Here is a 22112-nt window from a genome sequence, read left to right on the forward strand (position 1 = left end):
GGGAGTTGTATTTTCCATCAAGCCTTGATTCTACATAGTTTAACACAGAAAACATGGTAATTAACTACATAATCCATTGCACGCCTACTTGTCCGGACTCTGGGCTTGTTGGACATTACAGCCGACAGTGCAGGCAACCACCAACCGACTGATCTACAAATCCCCTTGCATCATAACTATTCATTATTATTTGTAGATCAATCAGTCAGTCATCATTTACCCATGATGCATTACGGTTTTGATCCTCTCGAACACGGCCTGTGATTTACGCCTGCTACGTGAAAGAGACAGAAGAATGTGCGTTGGAGAAGGTAAGAGCAGTTTCTTCACGAGGTATCTCCTCCTGAAAATACATGAGCTGAGTGATTGATAGTTGGTATTCAACAGTCATAAAAGTATGCCTTATTTACTTTGATTTTTGTCAGACCGCATAGGCAGCAGTTCTATAGAGAGGAGATGATGACTTGAAATGAAATAATAAATTAATAAAATAAAACTAATGTAACACAACAACTGAAATATTTCATTTAAGTAAAGTGAATAGATGTTGGTTAATAAGTCAAATCAAATCAAATCACATTTATTTATATAGCCCTTCGTACATCAGCTGATGTCACAAAGTGCTGTACAGAAACCCAGCCTAAAACACCAAACGGCAAGCAATGCAGGTGTAGAAGCACGGTGGCTAGGAAAAACTCCCTAGAAAGGCCAAAACCTAGGAAGAAACCTAGAGAGGAACCAGGCCAGTCCTCTTCTGGCTGTGCCGGGTGGAGATTATAACAGAACATGGACAAGATGTTCAAATGTTCATAAAACCAGCATGGTCGAATAATAATAAGGCAGAACAGTTGAAACTGGAGCAGCAGCACGGCCAAGTGGACTGGGGACAGCAAGGAGTCATCATGTCAGGTAGTCCTGGGGCATGGTCCTAGGGCTCAGGTCCTCCGAGAGAGAGAAAGAAAGAGAGAAAGAGAGAATTAGAGAGAGCACACTTAAATTCACACAGGACACTGAATAGGACAGGAGAAGTACTCCAGATATAACAAACTGACCCTAGCCCCCCGACACAAACTACTGCAGCATAAATACTGGAGGCTGAGACAGGAGGGGTCAGGAGACACTGTGGCCCCATCTGAGGACACCCCCGGACAGGGCCAAACAGGAAGGATATAACCCCACCCACTTTGCCAAAGCACAGCCCCCACACCACTAGAGGGATATCTTCAACCACCAACTTATCATCCAGAGACAAGGCTGAGTATAGCCCACAAAGGACAAACCATTCACAGAGACAAACTGATATCTTTCCGACAGATAAGATCTAAACCAGGCCAGAACTTGTCCGTGTAGACCAATTTGGGTTTCCAATCTCTCCAAAATAAGTGATGCACAGTAATGGTCAGTTACTACCATCATGGGACTATTCATTGTTTATGTGCTGTCTTGTTACAGCATTCAACCCACATAATGCATAGTGCATTTAATGTTCAAAACAATTATCAAACCCGAAATCGAACCAACCTCAAAAAGCACTATAATCGCTCAGCACTAGTCTGTGTCTGTGAGTGTGTCTGTGTCTGTGTGTGTCTCTGTGTGTCTATGAGTGTGTCTGTGAGTGTGTCCTTTTGTGACTGCATCCTTCCGATACACACACCCACACAGACACACTCCCTCCTTCCCCACATTCACCACACACCCTCCCCAGCGGTACATGCAGAGCCACCAGGGTAGGACATCTGTCACATCCACAGTCCCCTCTCATCTCTCTCTCTCTCTCTCTCTCTCTCTCTCTCTCTCTCTCTCTCTCTCTCTCTCTCTCTCTCGCTCTCTCTCTCTCCCTCTCTCTCTCTCTCTCTCTCTCTCTCTCTCTCTATCTCTCTGGTATGCTCTGAGGCAACCTCTCTTTCCTGTGAACAAACAGACGCTGACACACGAACGCAGTAGAGGGTTGGGGGGACGCAGAGGGGGACGTCTGTGTCCCCCCCGCACCCATTTTGGGACACAAACAAATCCCTGTGTTCCTTTCCCTCCCTCCCTCTCTATCTCACCCATGCTCTGCTAACAGGGCAGTGCCCCTCTGTGTCCCTCTCCCTATGCCAGCAGGGTGTCCTCACCCAGGCGGGGGGCATGGTGCCAACCCCATGCCCTTGGAGGAAGGTCACAGCTTGGTAGCAGGGCGGGCTCTGTGTTGGTGGTTCATTACTAACTAAGAGCTGGGATAGAGGACCATTGTTATGTTTATGTCCCAGTGCTTCTGTGTTTCAAAACATGGACTTATCCAACAGACAACATGAAGCATGTTGCAGAAATGGCCTGTATGGATACCAAACTTTATTGTCCATTCATGGAAATATATTTTGTGATGCCAACGGTCCATTGAAATACAATGAATATGTGTTCTGTGCCATGACTTCCACCAACATAGTGTGTGATCTAATGATACAGTGTGTTGTACAGTCGATGAGTAGGGGATGACATCATGTGGAATACCAGGTGCTATACATTATTTCTGTACTGAATATTTTGTTGCAGACCATATGTCTCACTGTAAATGTTGGCCTCTGACACCTGGCCACTAACACCTGGCCTCTCACATCTGGCCTCTGACACCTGGCCTCTCACACCTGGCCTCTCACACCTGGCCACTAACACCTGGCCTCTCACATCTGGCCTCTGACACCTGGCCACACACATCTGGCCTCTGACACCTGGCCACACACACCTGGCCACTCACACCTGGCCTCTCACACCTGGCCTCTCACACCTGGCATCTGACACCTGGCCACACACACCTGGCCACTCACACCTGGCCTCTCACAGCTGGCCTCTCACACCTGGCCACTCACACCTGGCCACTCACACCTGGCCTCTCACACCTGGCCACTCACACCAGGCCTCTCACACCTGGCCACTCTCTGAAGTAGAGCTGCCTCCAGGCCCTGTACAGTGTATGTACCTGCTAGTACAGTGTGTGTACCTGCTAGTACAGTGTATGTACCTGCTAGTACAGTGTGTGTACCTGCTAGTACAGTGTGTGTACCTGCTAGTACAGTGTATGGCTGGACGTGTGTGTGTGTGTGTGTGTGTGCGTGTGTGTGTGTGTGTGTGTGTGTGCGTGTGTGTGTGCGTGTGTGTGTGTGTGTGTGTGTGTGTGTGTGTGTATGATCACTTGTGGGTGAGTGTTTGTTGTTGTTGTTTGTTGTGTGTGTGCACATCATATGTGTGTGTGTGTGTGTATGATCACTTGTGGGTGAGTGTTTCTTGTTGTTGTTTGATGTGTGTGTGCATGTCATATGTGTGTGTGTGCATGCATGTACGCGTGCATGCTTGCCTGTCTGTGTGTGTGTGTCCGTGTGTGGGCAGTGGGTCGCTTGCGTGCTTATACAGTGCCTTTACAAGTGGCCTGTGAGCTGCCTGTCAGAACGATTACGTTTCAATCCATCACCACTCAGTTATGTCCCACCAGGCACTCTCCTGACGATACAGGGAGGATTGGGAGAGAGGGAAGAAGGGGAGGAGAGGATAGAATGCTGTTGATTTATAAGACAAGGAGTGGGATAAGGAGAAGAGACGGGAGTCTGTGGAGTGTGGGGAGTGTGTGGGGAGTGTGTGGGGTGTGTGGGGAGTGTGTGGGAGGTGTGTGGGGAGTGTGGGGAGTGTGGGGAGTGTGGGGGGATGAGTGTGTGGGGAGTGTGGTGGGTGTGGGGGAGGTGTGTGCGGGGGGGGAGTGTGGTGAGTGTGTGGGGAGTGTGTGGGGAGTGTGTGGGGAGTGGGGGAGGTGTGTGGGGAGTGTGGGGGGGTGTGGGGAATGTGTAGGTTGTTGAGGAGAGAATAAACTGGGGATGAGGCTGAGTAGGATGGGCTGGGCACATTTGGCTAGGTTGCTGCAGTGTGTGTGCGTGTTCCAATGACTGAGTCAGCCCCAGTAGACTCATTACAAACAGTAGATCTGATCTCTAAGGGATCTACTGGTGTAGGTAGGTCTCCTGTAGATGAATGTAGCTACTGTAGTGATCTACTGGTGTAGGTCTCCTGGTGTAGGTCTCCTGCAGATGAATGTAGCTACTGTAGTGATCTACTGGTGTAGGTCTCCTGTAGGGATCTACTGGTGTAGGTCTCCTGTAGATGAATGTAGCTACTGTAGGGATCTACTGGTGTAGGTCTACTGTAGGGATCTACTGGTGTAGGTCTACTGTAGGGATCTACTGGTGTAGGTCTCCTATAGATGTGTAGCTGTAGCTACAGTATGTCCAGCTGTTGACTTGACCACCTTAAATGTGTTAGCTACAGTGTTGACCATATTGGCCAATGGCCATGGTAGTAGAACATCAATCAGCTCATGCCCAATGGAGCTTCTATGTAGCTTACAGTACTCTATTTTTGAAGTTCATAGTAGACAGACAGACAGCTCCACAGTAGTGACAGATGGACAGCTCCATATTATGCAGACAGACGGACGGACGGACGGACGGACAGACAGACAGACAGCTCCATAGTAGAGACAGACAGACAGTCTGTCTCGAATATGGAGCTGTCTGACAGCTCCATAGGACGGACAGACAGACAGACAGACAGACAGACAGACAGACCGGACGCTCCATAGTAGAGACAGACAGACAGCTCCATAGTAGAAACATACAGACCGACAGCTCCATAGTAGAGACAGACAGACAGCTCCATAGTAGAGACAGACAGACCGACAGCTCCATAGTAGAGACAGACAGTTGGACAGCTCCATAGTAGAGACAGACAGGCAGACAGCTCCATAGTAGAGACAGACAGACAGACAGCTCCATAGTAGAGACAGACAGACGGACAGCTCCATAGTAGAGACAGACAGGCAAACAGCTCCGTAGTAGGGAGAGACAGACAGCTCCATAGTAGAGACAGACAGACGGACAGCTCCAAATTATGTAGACAGACAGATGACAGCTCCATATTATGTAGACAGACAGATGACAGCTCCATATTATGTAGACAGACAGATGACAGCTCCATATTATGTAGACAGACAGATGAAAGCTCCATATTATGTAGACAGACAAAAGGACAGCTCCATATTATGTAGACAGACAGAAGGACAGCTCCATATTATGTAGACAGACAGAAGGACAGCTCCATATTATGTAGACAGACAGATGACAGCTCCATATTATGTAAACAGACAGATGACAGCTCCATATTATGTAGACAGACAGATGACAGCTCCATATTATGTAGACAGACAGATGACAGCTCCGTACTTTGTAGACAGACAGATGACAGCTCCAACAGAGTTGTCCATGTTCTTGTCCATATTCTGTTATAATCTCCACCCGGCACATCCAGAAGAGGACTGGCCACTCCTCCAAGCCTGGTTCCTCTCTAGGTTTCTTCCTAGGTTCCTGCCTGGGTTTTAGGCTGGGTTTCTGTACAGCACTTTGTGACATTGGCTGATGTAAAAAGGGCTTTATAAATAAATGTGATTGAAAGTTCAAAGGCAACTTCAAAGGCAACAGTGGATCAATGCAGTTCATTTCTTATGGACAGACATGGACACATCATTATCACCCCCTAATGGACAGACATGGACACATCATTATCACCCCCTAATGGACAGACATGGAAACATCATTAACACCCCCTAATGGACAGACATGGACACATCATTATCACCCCCTAATGGACAGACGTGGACACATCATTATCACCCCCTAATGGACAGACGTGGACACATCATTATCACCCCCTAATGGACAGATGTGGACACATCATTATCACCCCCTAATGGACAGACGTGGACACATCATTATCACCCCCTAATGGACAGACATGGACACATCATTATCACCCCCTAATGGACAGACATGGACACATCATTAACACCCCTTAATGGACAGACATGGACACATCATTATCACCCCCTAATGGACAGACATGGACACATCATTATCACCCCCTAATGGACAGACATGGACACATCATTATCACCCCCTAATGGACAGACATGGACACATCATTATCACCCCCTAATGGACAGACATGGACACATCATTATCACCCCCTAATGGACAGACATGGACACATCATTATCACCCCCTAATGGACAGACATGGACACATCATTATCACCCCCTAATGGACAGACATGGACACATCATTATCACCCCCTAATGGACAGACATGGACACATCATTATCACCCCCTAATGGACAGACATGGACACATCATTATCACCCCCTAATGGACAGACATAGACACATCATTATCACCCCCTAATGGACAGACATGGACACATCATTATCACCCCCTAATGGACAGACATAGACACATCATTATCACCCCCTAATGGACAGACATGGACACATCATTATCACCCCCTAATGGACAGACATGGACACATCATTATCACCCCTTAATGGACAGACATGGACACATCATTATCACCCCCTAATGGACAGACATGGACACATCATTATCACCCCCTAATGGACAGACATGGACACATCATTATCACCCCCTAATGGACAGACATGGACACATCATTATCACCCCCTCTGCAGTGGTATTTCAACCACAATCCCCAGTTGATTTAACTCTGACTGGTGGTTTGATGAATTAAACAAACACCAGTGTGTGTGTGTGTGTGTGTGTGCGTGACTGTGCATTCATGTGTGTGTGTGCCTGCGGGAAGCTGGAGTCTGTCCGTGGGGACAAGGGGGCTGGCTGACTGAATTATAGATGAGGGATGTGTGCGAAGCGAAGGTTAAGTGAAGGACAGAATGCACAGTCTCTCTGAGTAGATCTCCTATATGATTTACTGTACCTCCAGGTCTGGAGCAACACAGACTTAGTCTGGCCTGGACACTTCAGACAGATCTCACTCAATCATTCTTCTGCAAAGGCTATAAATCCTAAACGAATATGTTTATTGCTGTAAAAGCGTTGGTAGAGCATAGCACATGCAACACCAGGGTTGTCGGTTCAATTCCCATGTGGGAACAGTAGGAAAATGTCTGCACTCACAGCTTACTGTAAGTGTCTCTGGATAAGAGTGTCTGATAAATGACTCCATGTCAACACTTAAACTAATATGATTATTGCTGTGTTTTCTCATTCATATTAATGATCAAGCATATCGGTTAGTACAAATCACTACTCAATGACAACAGATGGAGAGGATGATGATATTGATGATGATGGTGAGGCTAGACGAGTTGAAACCAGTCTAGAGCAAAATATGTCCAGCTAGGGAGCATGTCCCTACAACCATCTGTCTGCTTGTGTTTTCTAAACTTAGAGATCTAACACTTAGCAACAGACCAAGACAAGGCTCACTGACAGCTACTGTTGTACCTGACTGACTCTCTCTGTGCCAAAACAATGGCTGCTGTTGCTGTGAGCCTGGAACCTTTCAAGCCATCACTGAACCAGGCTGGCTGTGGTGAATTCGGTGAAGGGGACTTTGTCTGTCTGCTCCTGTGATCTCTGATTGTCATGGCTGCTCTGAGCAGATGTCCCCAAATCTCTCTCTCTTCCCCTTTCCATTCACCTTCCCTCACAATCCCTCAAGCTCTCCCTCAAGCTCTCCCTCCCTCCCATCACAGTTCTTTATGCCTTCCCTCCATTCCCCCGCCTCCCTCCCTCCCTCCCTCCATCCCTCCCTGCCTGCTTGCCTGCCTGCCTGCCTGCCTGCCTGCCTGCCTGCCTGCCTGCCTCATCCCCCTCTCGCTCCTCCCTCACCCCCTCTCTCTATCTCCTTCCCCAATGCTCTCCTCCCTCACCCCATCTCTCTCTCTCCATCTCTCTATCTCCCCAACTCTCTCCTCCCCTTTCTCTTTCTCTCCTCTCTCCTTCCCCCTCGCTCTCCTTCCCCATCTCTCTTTACCCCCCTTTCTCTTTCTCTCCTCTCTCCTTCACCCCTCGCTCTCCTTCCCCCTCTCTCACTCTCCTTCCCCTTCTCTCACTCTCCTTCCCCCATCCCTCTTTCCTTCCCCATCTCTCTTTACTCCCCTCTATCTCCCCCCTGTCTCTCTCTTCCTCTCTCTCTCCTCCCTTTGCAAACTCCTTCCCAAGGTCTCTACGCGTCTCTCCTCGTCTCTCCTCATCCCCTGTGTGAATACGGACAATCTTTAGAAACCTAGAAACTCACTTTGACATGTTGCTGTGGATTTCTGGCAAAAAAACAAGGCTACATCCCCAGGCCTGGTCGGGTTGGTTGTGTCACCCTTCTCCCCTTCCCCTCATCCCCTTCTCCCCTCTTCCTGTCTTCCCCCTCTCCCCTGTAGCTGTGATGGTCAGTGTGAATGGCCATGTTGCACTTGGTCCTGCCAGGGGCCCCTGACTGTGCTGGGGTGATGAATGTAGAACCAGCTCCCCGAAGAGACTCCCAGCCTAAGAACCAGACTGTCTGTCTGTCGCTGGGGCCAAACAAACCCATTGTTCTTATCTGTGGTGGACGTGCTCACATGGGCCCCCTCGTCACTGGTGGATAATGTGAGGACTTGTTGTAGTAATTGTGGATTGCCCCTCTGTCCCATTGTACTACCCATAGAAGTCTGCTATAGAGATTGGGATGCTTAATACAGTCCGGGCGAATTACTCCTAGACAGAGTAGATAGGATCACTCACAAACACTCTTAGTCAAACTAGGAGGTTTCTACATGAAAGCCTCCAGCCTTGGCCCACTGCTCCACACTGCAGTTTAAGTAGCATGCTTCAGGGAAAACACTGATCAGCTTAACCTGTAGTCCTCCATAAGTCTGCCAGCAACATTAATCCAACCATTGTGTTTGAGTAGACTACCCTCTCTTATTCAGTACATACTGTCAGTCTGGTACAGTATCTAGCCACTTTACCACGGACATGATTTAGAGTAGGGGGAATGGTGATCTGGCAACAGGTGTGTGTGTGTGTGTGTGTGTGTGTGTGTGTGTGTGTGTGTGTGTGTGTGTGTGTGTGTGTGTGTGTGTGTGTGTGTGTGTGTGTGTGTGTCATGACTGTTCTCTGTTTGTTCTAGCATTCTTAATTCTCTCTATCTCCCTATAGGTGTAACCAGGAGGTTTTCCTCATCTGTCCTCTGATTCCTACCATTGTGTTCAGAAGTGGTTAAGTCCATCAGCAACTCATCAGGTAAGACCAGAGAGAACAAACACTTGTAAAGAGAGCTTTAGCTGAAATGATGGTACAGATGTGGGATCTTTATTTGAAAAATAATCCTGCAGCAACAGGAAATTTAAATTATTTTGTGGATTATAATTAATGGACATTTTTTTGTAGGGGTTGATACATTTTCGTTAGGGCAAATCAAATCTGACATTTTAAGGTGGAAATCACAAACTTTAAAAGCCTTTTTAAACCTCGAATATACTACAATGTTGCATTTCCTGCAGTGCAGAGACATTCTCAGCAACAAAAGAGGGATCAAATTAAGACCCTACATCTGCATGTTTATTTGACTAAACACAGAGATCACTGATTGCATATGTAGCCATAGATAATGTCTGTCCATACTATGGCCCCATAGTTCACTCCAGTTACCCTGTAAATCTGTCGATGTGCCCTTGAGCAAGGCTCTTAACCCTAATTTACTCCAGGGGTGCTGTACTACTATGGCTGACCCTGTAAAACAACACATTTCACTGTTCCTATCTGGTGTATGTGACAAGAAAACATCTATTTCTTTTGCATATCCATGTTTTTTGTTTATATCTCTGCTTATTGTCTCATGCGTATCTCTTCAGAGTAAAACACTGATTGATTTGTTTTCCTCAGAGGAAAACACATTCAATTATTAAACAACATTTATTTCCAATATGGTTCTGGAACACATAATTATGACTCATCATTACTGGAATCAGAGTTCATTCTGTAGAGCAGCAGGAGTGTTTGAACCTTCCCAGAATGCTCTTCCATGAGTCATCAGACCTCAGTAGTAATGGTTAAGTGGCTCTGCTCAGGCGTACCAGTACTGTAGTTACCAGGGTTTAGAAAGGGACAGAGGGTAATCGTGTGTATAATACCATTTAGAATGAGGGTAAAGAGGTATTGTGGGTAATTGAGTCCTTGATAACATGGATGTGTTAGAGGATGTATAATATATTTCTTATACTAGCAGATCCAGTCATAGTCTGTCCTGTTGCTTCTCAATCTCCATTCTGTTTGACATGTTGAGGATCCATTAAGGTTTTATTGATACATTGTAGACATTTACTGGCACTTACTCAATGTTGAAATGTTATCAGCAGTGTTTTTATCATGGCCAGAAGGTTATTGACAGCAATTGTGTGATTTGCCTGTGAGTGTGGACAGTATAAACCTGTTCTCTCACCAGTAATCCCCCAGCCAACAGAAAACATGTTACAATCCCAGTGTAGGTTATTGGCCTGACAGCCCAACAGCACTATAACTGATCTGCTCCTGTCCTGACCAATCACAACTGTGAAACAAACCAACCTGACCAATCAAAGTTTAGAAACAGTCCAACCTGACCAATCAGAACTTAGAAACAAACCAACCTGACCAATCAAAGTTTAGAAACAGTCCAACCTGACCAATCAGAACTTAGAAACAAACCAACCTGACCAATCAAAGTTTAGAAACAGTCCAACCTGACCAATCAGAACTTAGAAACAAACCAACCTGACCAATCAGAACTTAGAAACAAACCAACCTGACCAATCAAAGTTTAGAAACAGTCCAAGCTGACCAACAGTCCAACCAGAGAGGCCATGACTGGCTCTATTCCCTTCAACACTGACCAGCAACAAGGTATTATTGAGTTGTTGATGTCACTTAGCCTGACGTCCATTAGTGGGACTGTAATGGCCTCTGGTCATGTCATATATGTCTGTCTGACCCGTGGAGTAGACACCACCTGGTCATACCTGGCCATCTACACACACGCACGCACGCACGCACGCACACACACACACACACACAACACACACACACACACACACACACACACACACACACACACACACACACACACACACACACACACACACACACACACACACACACACACACACACACACACACACAGACACTCGGTTGAGGGGGTAATAACTGTAAGTAACTATCCTGCAGGCCTAATGACTGTAATGGCTAGTGACTCAGGCTGTCACTTTCTTACTGTTGTTATGTAAGGTCCTACAGTAGACTGCTGCACTAAGGTCTTTGTTTGGTTGAAAGGCATGTCATGGCATGGCTGGCTGACTGGCTGGCTGACTGGCTGGCTGACCTGACTGACCTGACTGACTGGCTGGCTGACCTGGCTGACCTGACTGACTGACTGGCTGGCTGACCTGACTGACCTGACTGGCTGGCTGACTGGCTGGCTGGCTGACCTGACTGACCTGACTGACTGGCTGGCTGACCTGGCTGGCTGACTGGCTGGCTGACCTGACTGACTGGCTGGCTGACCTGACTGACTGGCTGACTGACCTGACTGACTGACTGGCTGGCTGACCTGACTGACTGGCTGGCTGACTGGCTGGCTGGCTGACTGGCTGGCTGACCTGACTGACCTGACTGACTGGCTGGCTGACCTGACTGACTGACTGGCTGGCTGACCTGACTGACCTGACTGGCTGGCTGACTGGCTGGCTGGCTGACCTGACTGACCTGACTGGCTGGCTGACATGGCTGACTGTCTAACCTGACTGGCTCACTGGCCTGGCTCACTGGCCTGGCTGGCTGACTGGCTGACTGACTGGCTGTCTGACATGGCTGGCTGACTGGTTGACTGACTGACTGTCTGTCTGACATGGCTGACTGTCTAACCTGACTGGCTCACTGGCCTGGCTGGCTGACGTGACTGACCTGACTGGCTGACTGACTGGCTGTCTGACATGGCTGGCTGACTGGTTGACTGACTGGCTGTCTGACATGGCTGGCTGACTGACTGGCTGGCTGACATGGCTGTCTGACTGACTGGCTGTCTGACATGGCTGTCTGACCTGACTGTCTGGCTGACTGACTGACTGACTGGCTGGCTGACTGACTGGCTGTCTGACATGGCTGTCTGACCTGACTGGCTGACTGACTGGCTGTCTGACTAACTGACTGGCTGACTGGCTGCAGCTGGAGACAGAGCTCTGCAATGCAGCAACAGCAGGGAACATTATAAATTCTCTACTTTCACCTTGTGCTGACGTCAAACCTGGGCTGTGTTCAGTAGGAACAAAATGTATTGAAACAATGAGGCGGAGCTCTAGAACCCGAACTTATCCAATCAGAACACAGATCACTTTTTGCTATGATGTGCCTTTCTGAATATGACCCTGGTTTAAAGAGTACCCTGCTGTAATACCTTGGTGTAATACCCTGGTGCAATACCCTGGTGTATTACCCTGGTGTAATACCCTGCTGTTATACCCTGCGGTTATACCCTGGTTAATACCCTGGTGTAATACCCTGGTTAATACCCTGGTGTAATACCCTGGTTAATAGCCTGCTGTAGTACCCTGGTTAATACCCTGGTTAATACCCTGGTGTAATACCCTGCTGTAATACCCTGGTTAATACCCTGCTGTAGTACCCTGGTTAATACCCTGCTGTAATACCCTGGTGTAATACCCTGGTTAATACCCTGGTTAATTCCCTGGTTAATACCCTGGTGTAATACCCTGGTTAATACCCTGGTGTAATACCCTTGTTAATACCCTGGTTAATACCCTGCTGTAATACCCTGGTGTAATACCCTTGTTAATACCCTGGTTAATTCCCTGGTTAATACCCTGGTTAATACTCTGCTGTAATACCCTGGTGTAATACCCTGGTTAATACCCTTGTTAATTCCCTGGTTAATACACTGGTGTAATTCCCTGGTTAATACCCTGGTGTAATACCCTGGCATAACCAATTTGACAGAGCTTGAAAAAATGTGAAAATAATAATGAGTAAATGTTGCACAATCCAGGTGTGGAAAGCTCTTAGAGATTTACCCAGAAAGACTCACAGCTGTAATCACTGCCAAAGGGTGTGTGAATACTTATGTAAATTAGATTTATTTGTATTTCATTTTTAATACATGTGCAAAAATATAAAAAAAAAACGTTTTCACTTTGTCATAATGGGGTATTGTGTGTATTGCGAGATAAAAATAGTGTTTAATTCATTTTGAATTCCGACTGTAACACAACAAAATGTGGAATAAATCAAGAGGTATGAATACTTTCTGAAGGCACTGACAGATATGATTGATGATTGTCTGAGGTGTACAGTAGCGTCCTGAATGTTTCACCTCACTGAATACGTCCTTGTTGAATGCTGTTCATTCACACTTCACTGTGCTTCTATTCTACTACCATTCTGCCTTGTATTCTACTACCATTCTGCCTTGTATTCTACTACCATTCTGCCTTCTATTCTACTACCATTCTGCCTTGTATTCTACTACCATTCTGCCTTGTATTCTACTACCATTCTGCCTTGTATTCTACTACCATTCTGCCTTCTATTCTACTACCATTCTGCCTTGTATTCTACTACCATTCTGCCTTCTATTCTACTACCATTCTGCCTTGTATTCTACTACCATTCTGCCTTCTATTCTACTACCATTCTGCCTTGTATTCTACTACCATTCTGCCTTGTATTCTACTATCATTCTGCCTTGTATTCTACTACCATTCTGCCTTGTATTCTGCTACCATTCTGCCTTCTATTCTACTACCATTCTGCCTTATATTCTACTACCATTCTGCCTTGTATTCTACTACCATTCTGCCTTCTATTCTACTACCATTCTGCCTTGTATTCTACTACCATTCTGCCTTCTATTCTACTACCATTCTGCCTTGTATTCTACTACCATTCTGCCTTGTATTCTACTACCATTCTGCCTTGTATTCTACTACCATTCTGCCTTGTATTCTACTACCATTCTGCCTTCTATTCTACTACCATTCTGCCTTCTATTCTACTACCATTCTGCCTTGTATTCTACTACCATTATGCCTTGTATTCTACTACCATTCTGCCTTGTATTCTACTATCATTCTGCCTTGTATTCTACTACCATTCTGCCTTGTATTCTACTACCATTCTGCCTTGTATTCTACTACCATTCTGCCTTCTATTCTACTACCATTCTACCTTGTATTCTACTACCATTCTGCCTTGTATTCTACTACCATTCTGCCTTGTATTCTACTATCATTCTGCCTTGTATTCTACTACCATTCTGCCTTGTATTCTACTATCTGTCTCTGCTGAGTCACCATACATGTATGAGATGGTATTATCCTAAACCTTGACAAAGGTGAACATCTGCAGCAGGTTGACATTTAATGCCATGAGTCTAGCCCTGGAGGCAGAACTGAGCCCTTTCCACTAGATGGGCCAGCTGGAAAGTCTAAATTGGCTAAATTGTAAAGATTTATGAACACATAAATGTGCTTTTGGTCTTAATATAAGGTTAGGGTTAGGCATTAGGTTTAATGACTTTATGTCTGTGCCAGCTAGTGACCACAAGCAGAGCTGCCTCCAGAACAACAACCTACACATCTGCACACCCTGAATCTATAGCTACCCAGGGTTGATGTAAGGACCTATGTACAGTATGTCCTTGTATGACCACTCCGTCCCCACAAGACGGTGTCCTCACAAACCACAAGGATTACAGGGGCAGGTTGATCTGAGCTACTGTGATGGGCTGGCACTAGCAGGAATTCTGTCTCCTAAATGGCGGCTGACATTCTGATGAACAGAACTCAGGGAGGCATGAAGATTGCCCCAGTAGAGGAGCAGGAAGAGGACAGGGCTTATGAAAGAGGGAGGGAGGGAGACAGGGAGGGAGACAGGGAGGGAGACAGGGAGGGAGACAGAGAGGGAGACAGAGAGGGAGACAGGGAGGGAGGGAGGGAGGGAGGGAGGGAGGGAGGGAGGGAGCGAGGGAGAATTTAATTGAAAGAGAAATGGTGAGAGAGAGAGGTCATAGAGAGAGAGAGGGAAAGAGAGAGGGAAAGAGAGAGAGAAAGAGAGAGAGAGAGAGAAGGGTCATAGAGAGAGGTAGTGGGAGAAGATGAGGGTGAAAAGAGTGAGACAATGGAGGGAGAGAGGGAGGGCAAGAGGGGGGTGAGAGACAGAGAGAGAGAGAGAAGGTGGGAGAGAAGTAATGGGAGAAAAGGGTGGGAAATAGAGAAACTATAGAGGGGAGGCAGAGAGAGATGGAGGAGCTTATGATGCCTACTGACCTGAGTGGAACTCAGAAAGCCCCTGAGGCTTCCTGTCCTGCCACGCCCAAAAGCAAACCATCTTCATCCAACCATCAATATTTCTCTCTCTCTAGCTCTCTCTCTCCTATCCCTCACTCTGTGTACTGTTTCTGCTGGCATATGATAGCCAGACCCTGCATGTTCCAACCAGGGAGAACTAGCCCAGTCTGACCAGTCAGTGTTAGAAGTGATAGGACAGGACATTCTGATGTCCCCTGGCCTGCATACCGCCTGCACTGTTTACTAAGGCTTATATGGAGAAAAAAGGAACAGAGATGACAGGAAGAAAAGCTGATTTTCTGGTTATGATCGTCCTTTCTATGTGTGTCTGATATCGTCTCATCTCACAGTACAAAGGAATGAAAAGAGATTTTCCGCCAGCTTCTAATGGAATGTGAGGTATTAGACTGTTAGACAGTTAGGCACTATCCCTCTTTCTCGCGCTGCTTGTTTGAGTGTTTTTGTGCTGTAATGAGGGGTGAGCATGGACAGGGGGACAGGGAGGGGGGAGTCAGATAATGTTAGCATGACTGGATCACAATGATATGGAAACAGCCTTTCCTTATCAGGTCAATGAGATGCTAATTACTCATCATCTCCCTAGTGGTGTACTGTAAAGGTAGACTCAGCAAGCCACACTTTCTCCTTAGCAACAGCCAGGCTAGACATTCCTTTGGCTTCGATTCTCTCTCTCGCTCTCTCTCTCACTCTGTGTGTGTCGCAGTAGGGCTTTTCTTTCCTCTGTTGATCACACAGAGAGATCTCATCCTCTCAACCACCTCCTTCCACTCCACTACAGCATATATTGGCCTAGTTTACTGAACTCCTTTCTACACTGCCAGGACCGCAGAGAGAGAGAGAGAGGGGGGGGGGGGGGGGGGGGAAGGGAAGGTGAGAGAGAGGGGAAGGGGGGTTAGAGAGAGAGAGAGAGAGCGGGGGGAAGGGGTGAGAGAGAGAGGAGTTTGAGTTGTTATAAAACCTTTATTTTATACTCAAGTATTTAAAAAAAAATCTCTCTTCTGGACACCTTTATTATACTCCAACCACATTGTTAACAATAATAGTGACATATGAGATAACAACCAATGCCATCTCCTCATCCTCTCTTCCACCATTTCAACCTCCCCATTACATTGTTTTCCATTGTCCCCTCATCCCCTATCTACACTACAAGATACTTAAAACCTCCCTTACACCATTCCAGCCCCCCTGCAAACCCATGATCCCTCCAGACCATTTCCCCCAATTTATCTTTGCAGAGGATATTCCCCTAAACCGATCAACCACGAGACTCAAACTATCAACCTCCGCTTGATTTTTCACTAAAATAACTACATCATAAGCATAGGCAGAGAGACGAACAGGAGGAATATCCCCTGAAAAGTACTGTACACTCCTTCAATGCGACTTCTAATGCTATTTAGTAGTGGCTCTATAGCGATGACATATAACATTCCCGACAACAAACACCCCTGCCTAATACCTCTACACACTTTTCAATACACTTTCAATGTCACCATATATCACCCTGATCATGGCAATAAAACCAGAGCTGAAACCAAAATCCTCAAAGGTGTGCCATAAGTATTGATGTTCAACTCAGTCAAATTTCCTTCACCTGATCAATTGAAATTAGACCAGCGTTCAACCCAATAGCCCTAGAGATGTCCCTAGAGATGTTATCCTCTATCTGCCTGCCGGGAACACAGAAGGACTGGTCCGTGTGTATGATTTGCCACATCACCTCCCTCAGCCTGTTGGACAAAGCCTTGGACAGGATCTTATAATCAGTGTACATTAAGGCCACCGGCCTCCAGTTCTTCACCTCCCTAGGGTCACCCTTTTTTGGCAGTAGGGAGGACAGCCCATCTGCAGTTTATCGGTAGTAACCCTCCGGTCAAACTAAAGCCCATCAATGCCCAGTGCCCTTCCATTTTCCATGCCATTTTCCAATGCAGTGTGTAGCTTCTACAAAGACAATGGTTGCTAAAGCTCAACCTGAGCTTCTGCAGCCACCTGTGAGAGCCCATCAAGAAACTGTCGTGTCACTGTTATATCCTCTTTGTCCTCCCACTTGTAGAGCTCAGCATATAACTCTACTGCCCTCTTTCTAATTTCACTAGGGCTAGTGAGCTCCTGTCCAACAGCTGATTTGAGGCAATTAATAATTCTGCTTTGTCCATTATCTTTCTCTAAACCAAAGAAAAATTTGGATTAGGCATCCATTTCAGAGATTCCCTGAAACGTACTTCTCAGTTTCACCAATGCCCCCTGTGCTCTGATACCCAGCAGGTCTGCCAATGTGGCTTTTTTCCTCTTGAGGGCCTGAGCATGGCCTCAATCTCCTGTGGGCTCAACTAACGTCAGGATTTCCACTATTTCAGACTCTAAAGCGTTCATTGAACATTGAAAATAAGAATTTGTTCTTAACTGACTTGCCTAGTTACAGTAAATAAAGGTAAAATAAAAAAAGAACAAAAATTTGATCTCATGATATCTCTGGTGACATTCATCGTGTATTTATTACAACATTTTTGAATCTGGATTTTCCCTATATCCTACCACTGTTGAAGGGATTGGCCTTTTGAGACCTCCACCTCTCCCAGAAACCTCTCCACCCCTCCACCTCTCCACCTCTCCCAGAAACCTCTCCACCGCTCCACCTCTCCCAGAAACCTCTCCACCTCTCCCAGAAACGTCTCCACCTCTCCACTTCTCCACCTCTCCCAGAAACCTCTCCACCTCTCCACCTCTCCCAGAAACCTCTCCAACTCTCCCAGAAACCTCTCCACCTCTCCCAGAAACATCTCCATCTCTCCACCTCTCCACCTCTCCCAGAAACCTCTCCACCTCTCCCAGAAACCTCTCCACCTCTCCCAGAAACCTCTCCACCACTCCCAGAAACCTCTCCACCTCTCCCAGAAACCTCTCCACCACTCCCAGAAACCTCTCCACCTCCCCTTCACCTCTCCCCTCCACCTCTCCCTGCTCCACCTCTCCCATCCACCTCTCCACCTCTCCCAGAAACCTCTCCACCTCTCCATCTCTCCACCTCTCCACCTCTCCCAGAAACCTCTCCACCTATCCCAGAAACCTCTCCACCTCTCCACCTCTCTCAGAAACCTCTCCACCTCTCCCAGAAACCTCTCCACCTCTCCACCTCTCCCAGAAACCTCGCCACCTCTCCCAGAAACATCTCCACCCCTCCACCTCTCCCCTCCACCTCTCCACCTCTCTCAGAAACCTCTCCACCTCTCCCAGAAACCTCTCCACCTCTCCACCTCTCCCAGAAACCTCTCCACCTCTCCCAGAAACCTCTCCGCCCCTCCACCTCTCCCAGAAACCTCTCCACCCCTCCACCTCTCCTCTCCAACCTCTCCCAGAAACCTCTCCACCTCTCCCCTCCACCTCTCCACCTCTCCACCTCTCCCAGAAACCTATCCACCCCTCCACCTCGCCCACCTCTCCACCTCTCCCAGAAACCTCTCCACCCCTCCACCTCTCCTCTCCATCGCTCACAGAAACCTCTCCACCTCTCCCAGAAATCTCTCCACCTCTCCCAGAAACCTCTCCACCTCTCCCAGAAACCTCTCCACCTCTCCACCTCTCTACCTCTCCCAGAAATCTCTCCATCTCTCCATCTCTCCCAGAAATCTCTCCATCTCTCCATCTCTCCCAGAAACCTCTCCACCTCTCCATCTCTCCCAGAAATCTCTCCATCTCTCCAACTCTCCCAGAAACCTCTCCACCTCTCCCACTTCTCCACCTCTCCCAGAAACCTCTCCACCTCTCCCAGAAACCTCTCCACCTCTCCCAGAAACCTCTCCACCTCTCCACCTCTCCACCTCTCCCAGAAATCTCTCCATCTCTCCAACTCTCCCAGAAACCTCTCCACCTCTCCCACTTCTCCACCTCTCCCAGAAACCTCTCCACCTCTCCCAGAAACCTCTCCACCTCTCCACCTCTCCCAGAAAACTCTCCATCTCTCCAACTCTCCCAGAAACCTCTCCACCTCTCCCACCTCTCCACCTCTCCCAGAAACCTCTCCACCTCTCCCAGAAACCTCTCCATCTCTCCACCTCTCCCACCTCTCCCAGAAACTCTCCACCTCTCCCAGAAACCTCTCCACCTCTCCCAGAGAGATTGTGTTCTCTCTCACTTAGGCCCATGTGTACTGTCTCGTGCCTCCATGTTGGCTCCGCAAAATATCACAGTTTATGTGTTACAATAAGGCGTTTTTAAAAAGTCCTTGAGGCTAAATGAGGTTCTTTGTGGTTTCTGTCTAAATCGCTGACTGTGCAGTTAAAATCCACAGCAATAAATAAATAATCCTTAGTGTTACATTTCTCAATGGTATTTGATGTCTCTGCCACTTCTGGGGCATATACATTTATATACACATAGTGATGTTTTCATACCTAACTTAACCTTCCCTCAACTACCTCTTCATCCTCATATGACAAAGGCAAAAGCCTTTTGAGAACAGGATAGCCACACCCCTACTCTTTGAGCTTTTATGACTATACGTCTCTCGCCCCATTTACGTTTTAAGAACAAATCTTAAAACTGCTCATGGCTGAAAAACAAATACAGAGAACGAGACAGAAAACAGATCTCTTTACAAAGTTAAGGCTGTGACTGAACTCTTTCATTTCCTTTACAATTTAAATCACTTGTCACTCTCGTAACAGCTTTCTTGAGTCTAGCGATTTCAGGGCTTGTCAAACCTCAACTGATTTATCAATCTCTACCTTCCTCTTAGAATTAGAACCTTCATCACCCCTTAAATTCTTCCTCTTAATCATCGGTACTTTAAACACAGCTGCTTAATTTTCCATTGTTTCAATCTCCTCTTGAATTCCACTTTCATTTTCCAGCACCGACTCAGCGACCCCGGTCTCAGTCTCATGTTCATCCCTTCTCGGTGGTGCATTACCTGCACCCCCGCCGGCTCTGCGCGCTGGTTCTCAGGACAACAACGTACCAAATGCCCCTCTCTTCCACAGCCAAAGCATTTAATTGATTCAGAAGAAGTGTAGAACACAATCAAATCCGTCAATCTTAAAACTAAACGCTAAATTCAGTTGGTCAGTATCCTTCTTTAAAATCATGTGCACTTGTCTCCTATGAGACACGACATGTTTCAACAAAGGAGATTTGCATCCAGAAATAACCTTTTTTTTTTATTGTAGATACAAGTTGACCATGACAAGATAACTCTCCCTCCAACACTTAATCTCTAACGAATGGTGGCACATTAGAAAGTATAACTTTCTTTGCCCGATTCCTAAGAGGAAATACCGACGTCTGTGTCTCCCGCAATCCCTGACTGAGGGTTGACTACATCTGGTCTGTTCTCTGACTGAGGGTTGACTACATCTGGTCTGTTCTCTGACTGAGGGTTGACTACATCTGGTCTGTTCCCTGACTGAGGGTTGACTACATCTGGTCTGTTCCCTGACTGAGGGTTGACTACATCTGGTCTGTTCTCCGACTGAGGGTTGACTACATCTGGTCTGTTCTCCGACTGAGGGTTGACTACATCTGGCCTGTTCTCCGACTGAGGGTTGACTACATCTGGTCTGTTCTCTGACTGAGGGTTGACTACATCTGGTCTGTTCTCTGACTGAGGGTTGACTACATCTGGTCTGCTCCCTGACTGAGGGTTGACTACATCTGGTCTGTTCTCTGACTGAGGGTTGACTACATCTGGTCTGTTCTCTGACTGAGGGTTGACTACATCTGGTCTGTTCTCTGACTGAGGGTTGACTACATCTGGTCTGTTCCCTGACTGAGGGTTGACTACATCTGGTCTGTTCTCTGACTGAGGGTTGACTACATCTGGTCTGTTCTCTGACTGAGGGTTGACTACATCTGGTCTGTTCTCCAACTGAGGGTTGACTACATCTGGTCTGTTCTCTGACTGAGGGTTGACTACATCTGGTCTGTTCTCTGACTGAGGGTTGACTACATCTGGTCTGTTCCCTGACTGAGGGTTGACTACATCTGGTCTGCTCCCTGACTGAGGGTTGACTACATCTGGTCTGTTCTCTGACTGAGGGTTGACTACATCTGGTCTGTTCCCTGACTGAGGGTTGACTACATCTGGTCTGCTCCCTGACTGAGGGTTGACTACATCTGGTCTGTTCTCTGACTGAGGGTTGACTACATCTGGTCTGTTCTCTGACTGAGGTTTGACTACGTCTGGTCTGTTCTCTGACTGAGGGTTGACTACATCTGGTCTGTTCCCTGACTGAGGGTTGACTACATCTGGTCTGCTCCCTGACTGAGGGTTGACTACATCTGGTCTGTTCTCTGACTGAGGGTTGACTACATCTGGTCTGTTCCCTGACTGAGGGTTGACTACATCTGGTCTGTTCCCTGACTGAGGGTTGACTACATCTGGTCTGTTCTCTGACTGAGGGTTGACTACATCTGGTCTGTTCCCTGACTGAGGGTTGACTACATCTGGTCTGTTCCCTGACTGAGGGTTGACTACATCTGGTCTGTTCTCTGACTGAGGGTTGACTACATCTGGTCTGTTCCCTGACTGAGGGTTGACTACATCTGGTCTGTTCTCCGACTGAGGGTTGACTACATCTGGTCTGTTCTCTGACTGAGGGTTGACTACATCTGGTCTGTTCTCTGACTGAGGGTTGACTACATCTGGTCTGTTCTCCGACTGAGGGTTGACTACATCTGGTCTGTTCTCTGACTGAGGGTTGACTACATCTGGTCTGTTCTCTGACTGAGGGTTGACTACATCTGGTCTGTTCCCTGACTGAGGGTTGACTACATCTGGTCTGTTCTCTGACTGAGGGTTGACTACGTCTTGTCTGTTCCCTGACTGAGGGTTGACTACATCTGGTCTGTTCTCTGACTGAGGGTTGACTACGTCTGGTCTGTTCTC

The 22112-nt window shown here is 47.2% G+C and overlaps 1 protein-coding gene across 32 annotated transcripts in view; it reads left to right on the forward strand.

Moving 5' to 3' along the window:
* Positions 1-22112, forward strand: part of LOC118941092 (microtubule-associated protein 2-like) — a 113778-nt gene that overhangs the window by 43601 nt on the left and 48065 nt on the right. For all 32 annotated transcript variants that reach the window (XM_090207545.1, XM_090207529.1, XM_090207531.1 and 29 more), the window contains one exon: positions 9027-9110. The gene's annotated coding sequence lies outside the window, so the exon portion shown is untranslated. The remainder of the gene's footprint in view (positions 1-9026; positions 9111-22112) is intronic.

Source organism: Oncorhynchus mykiss, chromosome 18, assembly GCF_057628025.1.
Source record: "Oncorhynchus mykiss isolate SJ-2025 chromosome 18, ASM5762802v1, whole genome shotgun sequence".
Lineage (NCBI taxonomy): Eukaryota > Metazoa > Chordata > Actinopteri > Salmoniformes > Salmonidae > Oncorhynchus > Oncorhynchus mykiss.